We start from the raw sequence: 15,702 nt of genomic DNA on the forward strand, positions 1-15,702 counted from the left end.
ATAATGTTCTAGTCCGTTCAAGTCCAATACTCGTGCGTCAAGCAGACCAGCGAGGAGCCCGTTGTTCAATAGCACTCTTATCTGAGTGCGATATTATAGATGGCTCTGTAATTTTAGTGTTTTGAGCTTAATTATCGAATGCACTGTTTTTATTCCTTAAACGTTTTTATTCAAATTAAAAATGTTTGATTCTTGTTCATTCATAACTGTTCCAGATGAGTTTAACTACGGTCCCTTGGAGGCGTGGGTTCGAATCCCACTCCTGATACCAATTGTTACGGTCCGCGGATATGGATGTTGTTTGCCGAGCGAAGGCACCGCGGCCGAACAGTTGTTCCCCAACTCACCCGATTCACCCAGACGTTGGCCGTATCGCGCCACCGCTATTCAATCGGGAAAATACTAAGACGACGAATGCAAAGAGGAAGAAGAAGACGTACAGAAGAGTAACGGGGTTTATTATTATTTACACACACATAAGCAAAAAGAGCAGTCACGGGTATTTACAGCGGACATGAAAAAGCAGGTAACACAGTGCAAATTACTAGCTTATACTGACTTAATTACCTACCCAGGACAGGACAAACAAAACAAACTCACGTACGCAAATGGATGGAAGGGTAGGAATCGTTTGGAGGGATGAGCAGGTGGGATCACAGGGCACAGCGAGCAGGTCCACTACGGGCGGGAAGCGAGGAGCCGGCAGCTCCTTGTATTTGGCTTTACAGCGCATGCCGGCAGCTCCTTGTATTCGGCTTTACAGCGCACGCCGGCAGGGTCACTCGCTGCCCCGTCAGGGCTTCACGCGGCTGGTTGAAACGGGGCTGGTTGAAGCGGCTCTTTGTCAAAGGCTTTTTGTATCTCTCACGCAACTCCGGTGCAACTCTGAACTCTCTCCCGGTGGACTGCCAACCCTCTTACGCACCTGGACTCATCTGCCGTATCTCTGGTGTAGCTTGTCCCAGCGATCGTCGCACCCTTCTGTTCAAACCTTCAGCGCGGGTCTGACACGCCCTCTTCGGTTTCGGTACCGCCCTCCCCCCCGTGCTCTGTTCCGTGACCTTGTATGGTAATCCCACGGGCTTGTCTCCTTATTTGGGCATGGCGCCGACGGCACGCCCCTCGTGGCGAGCCACGGGCTTGTTTCCTTATTTGGGCATGGGGCTGAACAGCCCCGCCCTTCGTGGCACGCCCTGGGCTTGCCTCTCCCTGGCGACCCCACCCCTCCTGTTCAAACAGAGCACGGAGCACATATTCACTATAGCAGCGAAATGAGAGGGCGTGCACCCCACGCTTGTGAACTGCTTTACCCACAGATGGAGAGTTTGGCTGGGAAATGGAATGATTGAAGGGGAGCTATTCTTAATTGATTCGGTGCAATGGAGTGTCATTCTAATGGAAGACAAGGCCTTACTCTAAAACACATAATAAGATATAAGCTACTGAACAAGGGTTTTATAGTGTCCTTCAATGTGGTGTTTCATGGAATAACTACCGGGACGCCCTTTTTACCTTTACACAACTCTGGAGGCAGGAGGGGCCATATTCAAACAATGTTCATCACCATTTCCAATATAATACAACACAATCAAAAAAAATGCAATCCTCATATCCGCAACAATATTCTGTTGCCAATTTTTTTTACAGCGTAGCCCGTAGTTTGGATGAACCTATTGGTTATCGTCGAACCTGTCTTTACCCATAGGGCAAAGCCGTCGAGAACAGTATTTGTCCGTCCGTATGTATGTATGTATGTATGTATGTATGATTGTATGTATGATGTCCCCTCAAACGTATACCAATCTGAGCTGAGGATCTGGTCACATGACAGGGTGATGCGATGATGTCTGATGTCATTATCATGTCATGACAGTGCAGCGGCTGACTCTCCACACATCGCCATTTTGATTTATATGCCGTTCATGCCGAACATATCGTCGAACCCGTCATATATCACAATCGCCATGCTCTACCTTTACGTTTTTCATTCAGTGTGAAACACAAACAAACCGATTGTTAAAATGACCATCAAATATCGAAAGCATAGACGTTACGTCTCATCCAACAATATGGTACGTATAGGCCTTTGGCATCATGCCTCACCTTCGGACCGCTTCAGACAAATTAAACCCAGGGTTTCTTAATACAGTTGTGTGTCATTTCAGGAGTATCGTTTTCGTAATAATAATATAGTAAACATAACCATAACACTTTAATCCCAATGTCGTGAATGCAAAATTAATGGATTGAAGCGGTGTATGGTTCATGAATCAATGTTATAAGCGGTGTTCGGCACTAATATTAATAACCGCGGAAGTAAGGAATTTGCCTCAGTTTTTTGATATCATCATTTTCAAAATACTGACAACGTAACATTAATATTATAGTAAATCTAATCCTGGAAATTAAAATATATCATCTTCTACATATTGAAGTAGCGGCAGTTTTGTGTCCGTTATGTCATTACGTCTATGATGTCATTATGACGCCTGACACCACCGACCGACATTTTAATTTACTAGTACACCCGCTCACTACGGGAGCTGCAGGAAGGGTCATTCCTCTTTGGGGTATATAGATTACAGTCAATCTATGGTCGGGTCTCATGAACATTGGGTATGTGTTCATTTACCAAGTTTCTTGTGGAGAGATCGCCATTTGGTTTAAGCATTCGAGCAAGCACTCCATTCAAAACCCTTGAGGAACGGCTGGCTTGGCAAGTGCTAGCTAGCTGCTTGGTAAATGAGCACACCTCCAACCCTTGTGGCGTACATATATTACAGTAGATCTTCAATCAGTTCTGCAAGTAAAACTTGCCTCACGGATGTCTGGATTCCTCACAAATGTCTTTGTTTAATGTTATGAGCAGCATTAGCGACTGTTTAAAAAGCTAATCATGTGTGTTTGTGGCTTATAATATTTTACAAGCCCGGCTATGCCGCTGTTAGACTTTTGGTCTTGTTTTATTCTGAATCATTCAAGAATGTACTAGAAATCCAATTTTTCACATATAAGAATTTTGATTTTCGCATGTGTCAACAGTTCACAATTTGACAGTCGTGCTTTCACTTTTCACATTTTTTTTCTAAAAATGTTATAATTTATAACTTTTCATTCCAGGTCTGGTCTCTAACTGGAAAATTGGCCCAACGCAAAACACAATTGCTGTATAAGCCTGAGTTTTTGAAATATGGCTTCACCGAGATGAGAGAAAAATCTGGGAATGTCCAACCTCAGTGTGTTCAGTGCCTGCAAGTCCTCGCCAATAAATCTATGAAGGAAAACAAATTGAAGAGTCATTTGCATTCAGTTCATCCAAACTTTGTCGAAAAGCCACTGAGTTACTGGGAGGACAAAGAAGAACAGGTAAAACGAAGTCTGATTGATGCGCCCTCGAGTTCAGCCTTTTCTCTGGAGAAAGCTTCCTTGGCATCCTTTGAAGTGGCGTTGTATATTGCAAGATGCAAAAAGCCCCATACCATTAGAGAGGAGCTGGTGAAGCCAGCAGCAGTGGCAATGGTGAAAACTGTTTGCGGAGCAGATGTTGCCAAGAAGATTGAATCGGTACTGCTTTCTGACAATAGCATCAAACTTCGAATTGATCTCATTTCAGATGAGATTTTAGCTCAACTGATTGTGGCACTGAAAAAAGGAGGAACATTTTCGTTGCAGACAGATGAATCAGTGGACATTGCAGGTGATGCTCAACTTATGATTTTTATAAGGTACAGAGGAGAAGACGACATTCTGGAAGAATTTCTTTTCTGCAATGCCCTGTCAAGTACCATGACTGGAGAAGACATCTTCTTACTATAATTCACCAAATGTCTGTCTGTCTGTTCGAAGGTACCGTAAAAACTGCTGAACCTATCGCAAAGATATTTTGGGTGGATAATCCTGGGATCCCCAGGAGTAAAATAGGCTAATTAGTTTTCCCAATTTCAGCTTTAGTCTCCAGCATACTCAGGTTTGGACTCCCGCATAACATTCGCATTGCATGACGTTCATTGTGACGTCTTCTTACGTCGAGCAACGGTACCCATTGGGAGGCCCAAATGAAAAGGCTAAATATCGGAAATTGAAGGCTTTTTTTCTTTTAAACGATTTATATAAACATCTGTTAAATCTCGATCGGTGCAGTCGTTTGTGCGGCACCCGGGAAAATAACGTCATGCGGGAGCAAGTATCAGCAGGATGTGGCAGTGCGGGAGTCCACGTTTGCACCGATCGCTGCACCCTGTGCCGCACAAACGACTATCGATCGCTGCATGGCTGCATCGATCGGATGTGGCATGAAGGAGGATCTGCACTTCGGCATGAAGGAGGATCCGATCTAACAGATCGCTGTCTCCATCGATCTTGCCAAGGCCGTAACACCTATCGGCTCAAAATCCTTTTAACTGTCGATTTGGTACAGTTACACGTATCGGGAATTTGGTACACGTATCGGGAGTACATACGACATAGTGATTGTGAACACGATTATCGATCACGATTCACGATCACGATCATGATCACCACAATCATAGTGTATCGATCATGATTTCAAACAGGATGGAATAATATTTACCGATATTAACAGTGATGTGGCTTTTATTGAAATTCTAAATATACTGTTTAGATTTTGATGATTTGCGTGTGATATGATTCAACGGATGTTTATATGAATCGTTTAAACTAAAAAAAGCCCTCAATTTCTGATATTTTGCCATCGCCATATGCAGATTCGCCACGGACCCACGATCGATGTTTCTCTAGGTGAACATACCCGTTTGTTTGCGAACAGGTACATTTTTCATGGAAGTCCTTCACGAACTTGCTGTCCATGTCTGACGTGTGACTGAAGGTGCTACAGGAATGTGGAATTTATTGGTTTCATGCTTTAGCATTCACCGTATCTGCATTGCCTGTTTGCTTCTGGCCTCCCAGAAGGGAGGTGGCGATGGCAAAATTCTGGCCTCCCAGCCCTCCCTTCTGGCCTCTCTCCCCCTGCCTTTATTATATTGTTACGGACGCGGTTAAAGGATGTTATTTTACCGAGCGGTGGTATTACCGCAACCGAACAGTTATTCCCCGACTAGAACCCAATTCCACCCAAACGTTGGCCGTATCGCACCGCAGCTGCTCAATATGGAAAACTCTAAAGCGACCGAATGCAAAGAGGAAGAAGACGTACAGAAGGGTAATTGGATTTATTATTTACACATATAAGCAGGAGGAAAGCAGTCACGTTTATTTACAGAAGATATTAGATACACAGTGCAACGCTAGCTTACCTACAGTCTTAATTAACCCAGGGACAGAACAAACAAGGACAGACTCACGCGGGGAATGATGATAGGACTGGCGGGAGATGGATGGCTGGTGGGATAGGGAGGTCCAACTGGTCCTGCAACCGATCGACTCGTTGGGCAGCCGCCGCTTCTTCGCGGTCCTGCTCCAAACTGCCGTCCAGGCCTCACGCTGCTGTGGCTGCAGTTTCGGTGGCTCCAGCTGCAGTAAATGGTTCAAGGGAGGTGGTTTGGTTGGGCCGAGATTCCACGCACCATCTCGGCGCGGCACCTTGCGGTCCCGGGCCCGATGGCTCAATCTTCTCCCCCGGTCGGAACCCCATCCCCACGAGGGGGCACCGTTCCGCTTCCTCCCACTCGCCCTTGAACCGTACCGGTCGCCTCGCCCTCCAAGGCCCGGACTCGACCGTGCGGGGCGGGGCCAAGCCCGAATCGGCAACGACGCTTCGAAGAGAAACGACGCAGCTTCGATCCGCGCCGGGCCTCGCATCCAACAAAGCACACCGCGCCCCGAGTGCTCGCAACGGCTACCCGTCGCTATAACCGCTAACCCGGTTACCGTCGATGCCTCACCTGCATGCTTACACGCATACGCTACCCCTTTCACCCTCACCAAACCCGGCGTTCCAACGCCGTCCGTACATTCCACCAACGCTCTCCCTGTTACACACCACACCACTCGCGCACACTTGCGCACACCTCGGTCCACACCTCTCCTCCGTTACGTCCTCCGTAACACTCACCGTGGGCGTGCACTCTGGCATCCACCCACTAACGCGCTCAGATGGGCTCTCCCACACTCGCGCTACCACCAACTCAGGTGTGCTTCCTCGCACACCCTCAACCATTCCAAGCGTGCATTCTCGCACCCGCTCCACCACCAACTCACTCTCCGGGTCACTCGCACCCTCGCACGTACACTCCGTACACCCCGACGTGCAATCTCGCTCGCACTCGGTTTCACACTCGCGCTTCGTAACACGCTCACCCTTTGACGCACACTTTTTCCTCACACGCGTGCCATTTTTACTCACACGGGACCCTTCACCAACGCCCGGATGCTTCCTCGATCCCAAGCGCGCGAAAATTCTTTTGTCGCTAAACATCCTTTTACAAAATCTCCCCGCACAATACACAGCACGTCTCACCTTCGGGGTTCTTCTTCCTCCCTGCACCAAAACCTGCAAACTTCCATTCGGGTTAAGCACAGCATCGTGATGTGAGCAGGGACTTTGCACATTTTCCATTTCTCCCTGCAATTCCCGGGCTACCTCCGTCATCTCTTCAATTTTAATTCCCAGCCCTGCTTTGTCTTTGTTCCCCTCGACGACCGCTGGCTTTAATAAAATTCCCTCTACCTCATCGGTCGCCGGCTTTTCCAAACCCCGTGTCGCGATTTCTACCCCCGTCATTGTACCCGCGCTTTCCTCCGCTTCGCTCAACCAGCGCTTCTCGACCTGCGTTACCTCGTCGTGCACCCCTGGGACCCTTTCGCCCACCATGCGATCCATGGTCTCCCCACATTTTTGCATGCGGTCACCCATTCTGTCCCCAATCTTGCCGATTCGCTCCATATCGGCCCTCATTCCGTTCGTTATTGCTTCAATTTGGTTTCCCAATCGCTCACTGTTAGCCCTCCTTTCGTTCGTTATTGCTTCCATTTTGTTTAACAATCGCTCACTGTTCTTGTCCATAAGGGCCTTCATTTGGATCATAAAAAGATTCCAATCCACCAGTGGCGCTGCTACGGTCGCGGGCGCGGCAAAATTTGGTGCCGCTACACCCACGTGCGCGAGGACGCCATTTTGTGCGTCTGATACTCCCTCAACCACATTGCCAATGTTCTCCTCTACTTCGTCCCTCTGATCCTGGGTTACTCCTAACCCCTCCTCTAGCTCACCCACCGGCATTCGATCGCCTTGACCAGCCATGGCGCGATTTCAAAATTCGGGTTTTTCTTTAAAACACAATTTTTCAGCAGCTCGTAATTTTGAGCGCGTTAAGCGCGCTTCGGGCCTCGTATCTCACTCCCCGACACCAATTGTTACGGACGCGGTTAAAGGATGTTATTTTTACCGAGCGGTGGTATTACTGCGACCGAACAGTTATTCCCCGACTAGAACCCGATTCCACCCAAACGTTGGCCGTATCGCACCGCAGCTGCTCAATATGGAAAACTCTAAAGCGACCGAATACAAAGAGGAAGAAGACGTACAGAAGTGTAATTGGATTTATTATTTACACATATAAGCAGGAAGAAAGCAGTCACGTTTATTTACAGAAGATATTAGATACACAGTGCAACGCTAGCTTACCTACAGTCTTAATTAACCCAGGGACAGAACAAACAAGGACAGACTCACGCGGGGAATGATGATAGGACTGGCGGGAGATGGATGGCTGGCGGGATAGGGAGGTCCAACTGGTCCTGCAACCGATCGACTCGTTGGGCAGCCGCCGCTTCTTCACGGCCCTGCTCCAAACTGCCGTCCAGGCCTCACGCTGCTGTGGCTGCAGTTTCGGTGGCTCCAGCTGCAGTAAATGCAGTTTCGGTGGCTCGAGCTGCAGTAAATGCAGTTTCGGTGGCTCGAGCTGCAGTAAGTGCAGTTTCGGTGGCTCGAGCTGCAGCTCCACTCTGGACTTCTCCCGGACTCAACTCAAAGCGCCTCTCTTGGACCCAACTGCTTGGACTCCCTCTCGTCTCTCTGTAAAAGCTAATCTCTTTTGGGAAACGCCCTAGCTGCGGGTTATATAGGCCCCGCCCCTCAACCTTCGCGAACCTCCTCGATGTTTCTCTCCACACCCTCTCCAAGTCCAACCCCTTGTTCGTGGTTGGTTGAGTGGGGCTGACTCACTCCTCCCCTCTATGACGAGGTGGGGACCCGCCTTTCTTCCCCAACCCTGCCTCGTGGCCAATGGCGGCAATTGTTGGTTGGCAATGCGAATGGCAATTGACGAAAAGGGGGAATGGAGGTTTTTGGGAATGGGAATGAAGGGAATCTATCTCTTTCACTGGTGCAATGGAGTATTTCAATTAATGGGAGACACAGCCTTACCCTAAAACACATAATAAGATATAACTATTGAACAGGGGTATTCTATGATGGGCTGACGTGCATGCTCTTGGACTAATTATGGGACGCCCTTTGACCTTTACACAGCTCCGGAGGCAGGAGGCGCAGAATAACAATAACAATAATAAAGCACACAATAAAAAAACACAATCCTCATATCCGCAACAATATGTTTTATGTGTTCGTTTATGTTTTTGTGTTTAATGTGCATGCTCTTACACACGCCTCGACTTTGTATACAAAAAAATAAAACCAAAAAAAAACACTTGGAAAAGAGAAAATTACATCTCAATTAAATGCCCCCAATGATACTTGATGAAGAAGAAGGTAAAACGAAGAAAAATGCCAAACTTTAAAAGCCCTGGCACGAATAGAATTCCAAACTTTTGGCTAAAGCAACTATGGTAGATTCTCTCCACAATCACTATGCTCGAGCATTCAACAAACTTAGCAAAGAGGAAAAGGTAATGGATGAATGCCTCACAGAAGGTAATTGCGATGGCAATCCATAAAAGGATTGTGGTGTTGTATTATGATGTCATTCCTACCTTGTCATTCCTACCGGCACACCTTCCTCATTCCAAAATTTGAAAAAAACCCAACTACCGACCAATAACATGTCTACCAACAATATACAAACTTCTGACGAGAATCATTACAGAAATGATGTACCACCACCTAACACAGCAAGGACAAGAGGCAGAACAAAGATGTCAGCCAGTGATGATGGCACTCACCGAAGTACACAGGTATGTGAAAAGTTCAACAGAGTACTGAACACAATTTGTATGCAAAGTTAAGACAGCAAGCCAGCTAAGGTATCTCTAACCCACCCAGCAAAAAATTACTAAAAACAGGTGCAAATGGAAGATGTCACTCATTAAACCAAAACAGCAACAAATACAGCCCCGACTATTGCAAAAAAATTTAAAAAAAGACAATATTTCATTTTAGATTTTTATTTTAACAGATATACACCAACAACTGGGAAAACGATAAAAGAGCAGGAAGGTATTAAAAAAAAAAAGTTGGAGAGATTGGGAGTACAGAATGGATAATGAAAAATATGAATGAATGATCGTTTTAAGGCCATTTTCCCCGCTAGAGCGGGGGCTAGCCTTGCGGGCCCCATGACAATCATGGTTCCCTGTTTGAGGCAATGTTTTTATGGCCGGATGCCCTTCCTGACGCCAACCCTTGGTCACGCTCTTAGGATGCGCAGGGATACTGTGTACCTATTCTAAATCTGGGTACACACCGTGATCATTCATCCCAACAAGCTGGTACTCAATTTGCCGACCTCGGAAGGATGACAGGCTGAGTCAACCCCCCTGGCGTTAATTCAGCAATCGACCGGGATTCGAACCCAGGATCCTAGGATCCCAAGCCGGCACCCTAACCGCAAAGCCAACACCAGGCTTTATTGGATAATATTACACAATGGATAATATTCTTGCTAAATTGGCACAAGCTTTAAATTGGCACACATCTTGCTAAATGGCTCTTGGGAATGGATAATAAGAGGTCAGCTCAACTGGGATGAAGAATGAATCATAAATGCCCAAGACCAGGGACACTACACCAATGGCTTTAAGAAAATGGAGGGACTGAGTCAATCGGGCAAGTGTAGGTTCTGCTAGGTAGAAACAGAAAACATGAGCCACTTCATATCAGGATGTAAAAAACTCATGTCAGAAGAGATGTACACACAAAGGCACAACAAGGTATGTACAGTAATCCACTGGCATATCTGCAGAAATTCCAATGTCCCAGTTCCAGAAAACTCAAAAGCAATCAGTGGTCATAATGTCATAATCACAATCATTCATCAAAGGCAAAATAAAATCCTACACGGTCATAATCAAAAGCAAGGACATAATGCTGACGTACGAACTGATGATCCCATCCAGCGTAAACATCGAAAACAAAGCACTGTGACCTGACAGTACTCACATACAAAAAGGAAAAGAAGGCCGTCCTTGCTAATTTAGGTTTCAGTACCCAGTGATTTTGGTTTAAAATCTGAATAATGCAGAAATCAACAAAATGACCAAAAATCAAGATCCCAAAACTCAAGAATAAAGTGAAAAGATCCCAGAGCTGAAGAGTGCTGGAATTGTACCAACTAGGGCATGCCCGTACTATATCTATATCTAAAATTATATCCCCCCCCCTCTATTTACATGAAATGGTTTGGTCCAAAGCGAACGGCTTGCGAGTGGTGACAATCCCCCCCCTCTATTTACATGCAATGGTTTGGTCCAAAGCGAACGCTTCCGGAGTTTGGTAAAGAAATCGCCATCGCGTGCACAAACGCGCAGGAAAGCGAATGAATCGCAAATTCGTTTTTATTAGTTGTAAAACATAGTTTAACGCCAACATAGTTTGCAAACGTGAAATAAATGAATACGCTCTCAAATGTGCCATCCGAGGCAGAGTGTGCCCGCCACGTTCGGCACACGCGATCGTTCGCTGCTCTCTGATTGGTTGAATCGTTTTTTGGACATAGCTCGGTAAGTAATTGTCCGATTAATATGAAACCTTGAAAAGGCACATCCTCGGGTCCCCAGCAATATACCTGGCAAGTTAAAAGTATATCGGACCCGTGGTTGTCGAGAAACAGCGGTCACAGACAGACAAACGTACAAACGTACAGACAGAGATTACTGGAATTATAGATAGACTAGGGCATGCCCGTACTATATATATGCCCGTACTATATATCTATCTAAAATTATATCCCCCCCCTCTATTTACATGAAATGGTTTGGTCCATTCGCAACGCCAAAGCGAACGGCGAACGGCTTGCGAGTACAGTGACAATCCCCCCCCTCTATTTACATGAATGGTTTGGTCCATTCGCAACGACCACAGAACCCCCCCCTCTATTTACATGCAATGGTTTGGTCCAAAGCGAACGGCTTCCGGAGTTTGGTAAAGAAATCGCCATCGCGTGCACAAACGCGCAGGAAAGCGAATGAATCGCAAATTCGTTTTTATTAGTTTTAAAACGTAGTTTAACGCCAACATAGTTTGCAAACGTGAAATAAATGAATACGCTCTCAAATGTGCCATCCGAGGCAGAGTGTGTCCTCCACGTTCGGCACACGCGATCGTTCGCTGCTCTCTGATTGGTTGAATCGTTTTTTGGACATAGCTCGGTAAGTAATTGTCCGATTAATATGAAACCTTGAAAAGGCACATCCTCGGGTCCCCAGCAATATACCTGGCAAGTGAAAAGTATATCGGACCCGTGGTTGTCGAGAAACAGCGGTCACAGACAGACAAACGTACAAACGTACAGACAGAGATTACTGGAATTATAGATAGACTAGGGCATTGCCCGTACTATATCTATATCTAAAATTATATCCCCCCCCTCTATTTACATGCAATGGTTTGGTCCAAAGCGAACGGCTTCCGGAGTTTGGTAAAGCAATCGCCATCGCGTGCACAAACGCGCAGGAAAGCGAATGAATCGCAAATTCGTTTTTATTAGTTTTAAAACTTTATTAAAACATAGTTTAACGGCAACATAGTTTTCCAACGTGAAATAAATGAATACGCTGTCAAATGTGCCATCCGAGGCAGAGTGTGCCCGCCACGTTCGGCACACGCGATCGTTCGCTGCTCTCTGATTGGTTGAATCGTTTTTTGGACATAGCTCGGTAAGTAATTGTCCGATTAATATGAAACCTTGAAAAGGCACATCCTCGGGTCCCCAGCAATATACCTGGCAAGTTAAAAGTATATCGGACCCGTGGTTGTCGAGAAACAGCGGTCACAGACAAACGTACAGACGTACAGACAGACAGACAGAGATTACTGGAATTATAGATAGATGATAATTTGAAAAGGAATGATGAAGAAGAGCCTCACAAAGATCCGACAACCCATCCCTGGGAACATTACCACAAACTAATTACTGTTGGAGGCTGTTTGGGGCTCAGTGACGATCCTAAAAAGAGCCCTTGGACCAAAACCTCTGAGAACAAGAAAACTTCACAACTTAGTCCACGAATAAGGATCCTTCACCGAAACGAAGGGAAGATGGATATTTCGAGGCCTGGGAGGATTCCGCTCCACCTTCCGAAGCCCCCATATGGAGATAGCCAACAACCAGCGACACACACACACACACACAGTCACACACGACAACGTGCACGTTTCAAAGTAAAAAAAAAAAAAAAAAAAAAACCCCTAACGGGATCCACATGCGCAAACGGTAAAGCTCTCGCTGCTGAAGGGAAATAAAAACAAACCGCTCACCGTTCGGAAAACACCAACAGCTGCACGACGACGAATGCCCGTTTCACGATATATCCTTCCCTTTATCCACCGCAGAAAAGCCGGCCCCTGCAGCCGCCCCCTGCAGCCGCCAAGCTGTTCTTCCAGACGTGGCAGGAAGCTCCTCCCCAATGAGAATGACGTCACATTGCCCGGCGACATTACGTCATCCCGTAATTTTCACTAACACCTCGCAATACGTCATGACGTGTTATCGCACCTCGTTCGTGCACGGAAGCTTTGCGGCTTCAAGTAAAGCAAAATTAATGTTTCTCTCACTTTGTGAGGTTTATGAAAATCCTTAAAGAATACAAAGTAATGATAATAAAAAAACCAACCATTTCCTCCACAAGACTGAAGACAAGAAACCTCGGACAAGAAACGGAATTAATGAATAACAACTTCCTGTCTCGCAATAACGTAAGAATTAATTACTTATGGCTTATGAATTGTTCATCGAAAGGGGCGATGCGCTGTTAAAATCAAAACCTGTGATTAAAAATTCCGCCGGTTTCTGACCAAACACGGGAGGGAGCGATGATTAGACACGAAACAATATGAATGAATAAAAATAACAACAACAACAACAACAATCCAAACGGTATTATCTCAAGTTGAAAGGAGAAACCATGAAACGCCGCCTAATTCAGCATTTTTGGAAACTGGTGCAGTATAATAACTAACTACACAAACCGATAAAAAGCTTCTTTTTTGTCTGCATCGGCACGAGCGTTGCGGTTCCTACGCCGCCATATTGGTTGCTAGGGAGGAAGGTGCGTGTGGGATGTGGTCACGTGGTTTAATCATGACCGCTGTAACCCTGCAGTCGGTACACCTATTCACGCTCATTTACACTACAACCTACCATATGTGCGTTCCATTACCAAGCAGCTTGCCATCGCTTGCCAAGTCAGCCGTTCCTTATCAACCGTTTCGTTGGTGCTTTAGGCACTTAGCGAGCGATCTAGAAGCTGCTTGGTGATGGAACACCCCCCAGTTTAAATGGAAGGTCCACAGCCAAGTATGGGTGGGGGCGGAGATGAGATCACTTCCGCTTAGTAACGGCGTCACGTGTCCTAGAGCCATGAAAACAATCACGCCGCGCGCTTGCAGTGTGTGTGCTTTGTGTTTGCAGACTTGCGTAGGAAAGTGCTAGATTTTGTGTTGTTGCAACGGTTCAACGTACGAATTTCGTCACATACTACTGGCCACTTATATCAACATGTCTTACAACTATTTTGACAATCTTCCAAGCGAAGCTAAAGAGAGATACGAGACCAAATTATCGGCAATTGGCCTTGCAATTTGTCCGTACCGGTTACCGGCAAGTGCGTGGATCAACGACCCGACGGCCTGGCCGGATGTTCAGTTCGCGGATGTGTACATGTACCTCACGAGCACACCAGGTATGCAAGTACATCCGGGTACTTTCACCCTCTGACACCTGACAACCGAAGGGCCGATGAAAGCTGCCAAAACTGCCAAAATCAAGACTTTCTGCTCACCTTCACTCCTCTTCTCCCAACTCTGGAACAAACTCCCTCACTCTCTTCAATCCCACTCCACCCTCCAGGTCTTTAAAACAGCTGTTCACCACCATCTCTTATCCTCCCCCATCCAAAACCTTGATCTTTTCTACCCCCGCTAATTTCGGTCCCCTTGTGTTTTATACCTCTTCCCCCCCCCCCCCCCCGCCTTCCCACGCCTCCTCCCCCCAAGCCCTCTCCCTCCCACACTTCTCCCTGCTCTCAAATGTTGTGTTTGTGTGCTGCCCCTTCTCTCCCCATCTTGTCTTCCGCTCCCTCTTTTTATATATTTTGTTTGTCTGGTTGATTTGTTTGTGAAATAAATGTTAGCTCTTTCACGAGCCTCGATTCAGTATACAAAAAAAAGAAAAAGAAAAAAAAAAAAGCAAATGCATGCGTACATGTGTATACATGCGCGATACACACAACAGTTACTTATGTTGCGTTGCAGCTTTCACTGAATTTATGAACGGTTTGCTATTTTTTCGCATGTTCTTTTTCCTGAGAATATTTCAGTTTCTTGTACATATCCCATGCGTCTTCATCAGTTGTTGTAGAGTTAAAATGCCTCGAAACTGTATAGCGTTTGGCTGCCATAATCACAGTCTGTCGAGAGATAAGAAACGATCTTTCTTTGAAATCCCAAAACGACTACGCAGTCCAGAGAGAAGAGACCTTTGGTTGGCCGCGATCAGCCATGAGAATGAAGATAGATCCCACTGGAGTCCAGTCAATTCAAGGACGATCTGCTCTGATCATTTTGTCTCAGGTAAGGTTTATGATTATTACCGTTGCATGTTTGGGCTACAGTGAAGTTAAAGAAATTATTGCAAATTTAAGGATAATGCTTGACTGAATGAGTGATATTTTACTGTTATTGTTAAAGATGTCAAGATGTCACTATTTCTCATTTTGTGTTTGTTTGTTTAATTTTTGCAGGTCGACCTTCGAAGGATGCACTTCATCCTGATTATGTGCCGTCGATCTTCCCTCATCGTCCTCACAGCCGACAGAAAGCAGAGCACAGCCCGAAGCGATACCAACGCCATGAAGACACATCTTCCAAGCGAAAATGTAAACAGCGATTGGACTTTGAGGAGACTTTAAGTGAGAGAAACACTGCTACTGATTTAGGTGTTGCCCTTCTTGATGAGCATACAGCACAGGCAACTGACAATGACATATCAACCCAGACACATGAAACTCGAGAGCAAACACTAATCACAAATCTTCATGAAGAAATTCAAAATTTGACACAGGAGAAGGAGGAGGCCATTCAACATCTAGATGAACTTAAAGTTAGATACAAAGGAGTTCAGCTATCGAGTTATGTCATTAAGGCCAATGATGCGAAGTCCCGTTTTTACACAGGTTTGACATGGGCTGTGTTTCTTCAGACTTTCAATTTTTTGGCTAGCCATGTGAGTGGGAGGACAAAGGACAGTCTAGCCTCCATAGATCAGTTCTTCATAACTCTTGTTCAACTTCGCCATCGCCATTTAGACCTAAATCGAAATATCTAAA

At 45.9% G+C, this 15,702-nt stretch overlaps 1 protein-coding gene across 3 annotated transcripts in view; it reads right to left on the reverse strand.

Annotated features, from left to right (window-relative positions):
- LOC137412957 (disks large-associated protein 1) overlaps positions 1-15,702 on the reverse strand; it is a 68,908-nt gene that overhangs the window by 49,830 nt on the left and 3,376 nt on the right. For 2 of the 3 annotated variants that reach the window (XM_078767352.1, XM_078767350.1), the window contains exon 1: positions 12,635-12,773. The exons of the other annotated variant lie outside the window; for it this stretch is intronic. The gene's annotated coding sequence lies outside the window, so the exon portion shown is untranslated. Of the gene's footprint in view, positions 1-12,634; positions 12,774-15,702 lie in introns of those variants that run through there. 3 annotated transcript variants of the gene reach the window in all.

Source organism: Myxine glutinosa, chromosome 13, assembly GCF_964187855.1.
Source record: "Myxine glutinosa chromosome 13, kmMyxGlut1.1, whole genome shotgun sequence".
NCBI lineage: Eukaryota > Metazoa > Chordata > Myxini > Myxiniformes > Myxinidae > Myxine > Myxine glutinosa.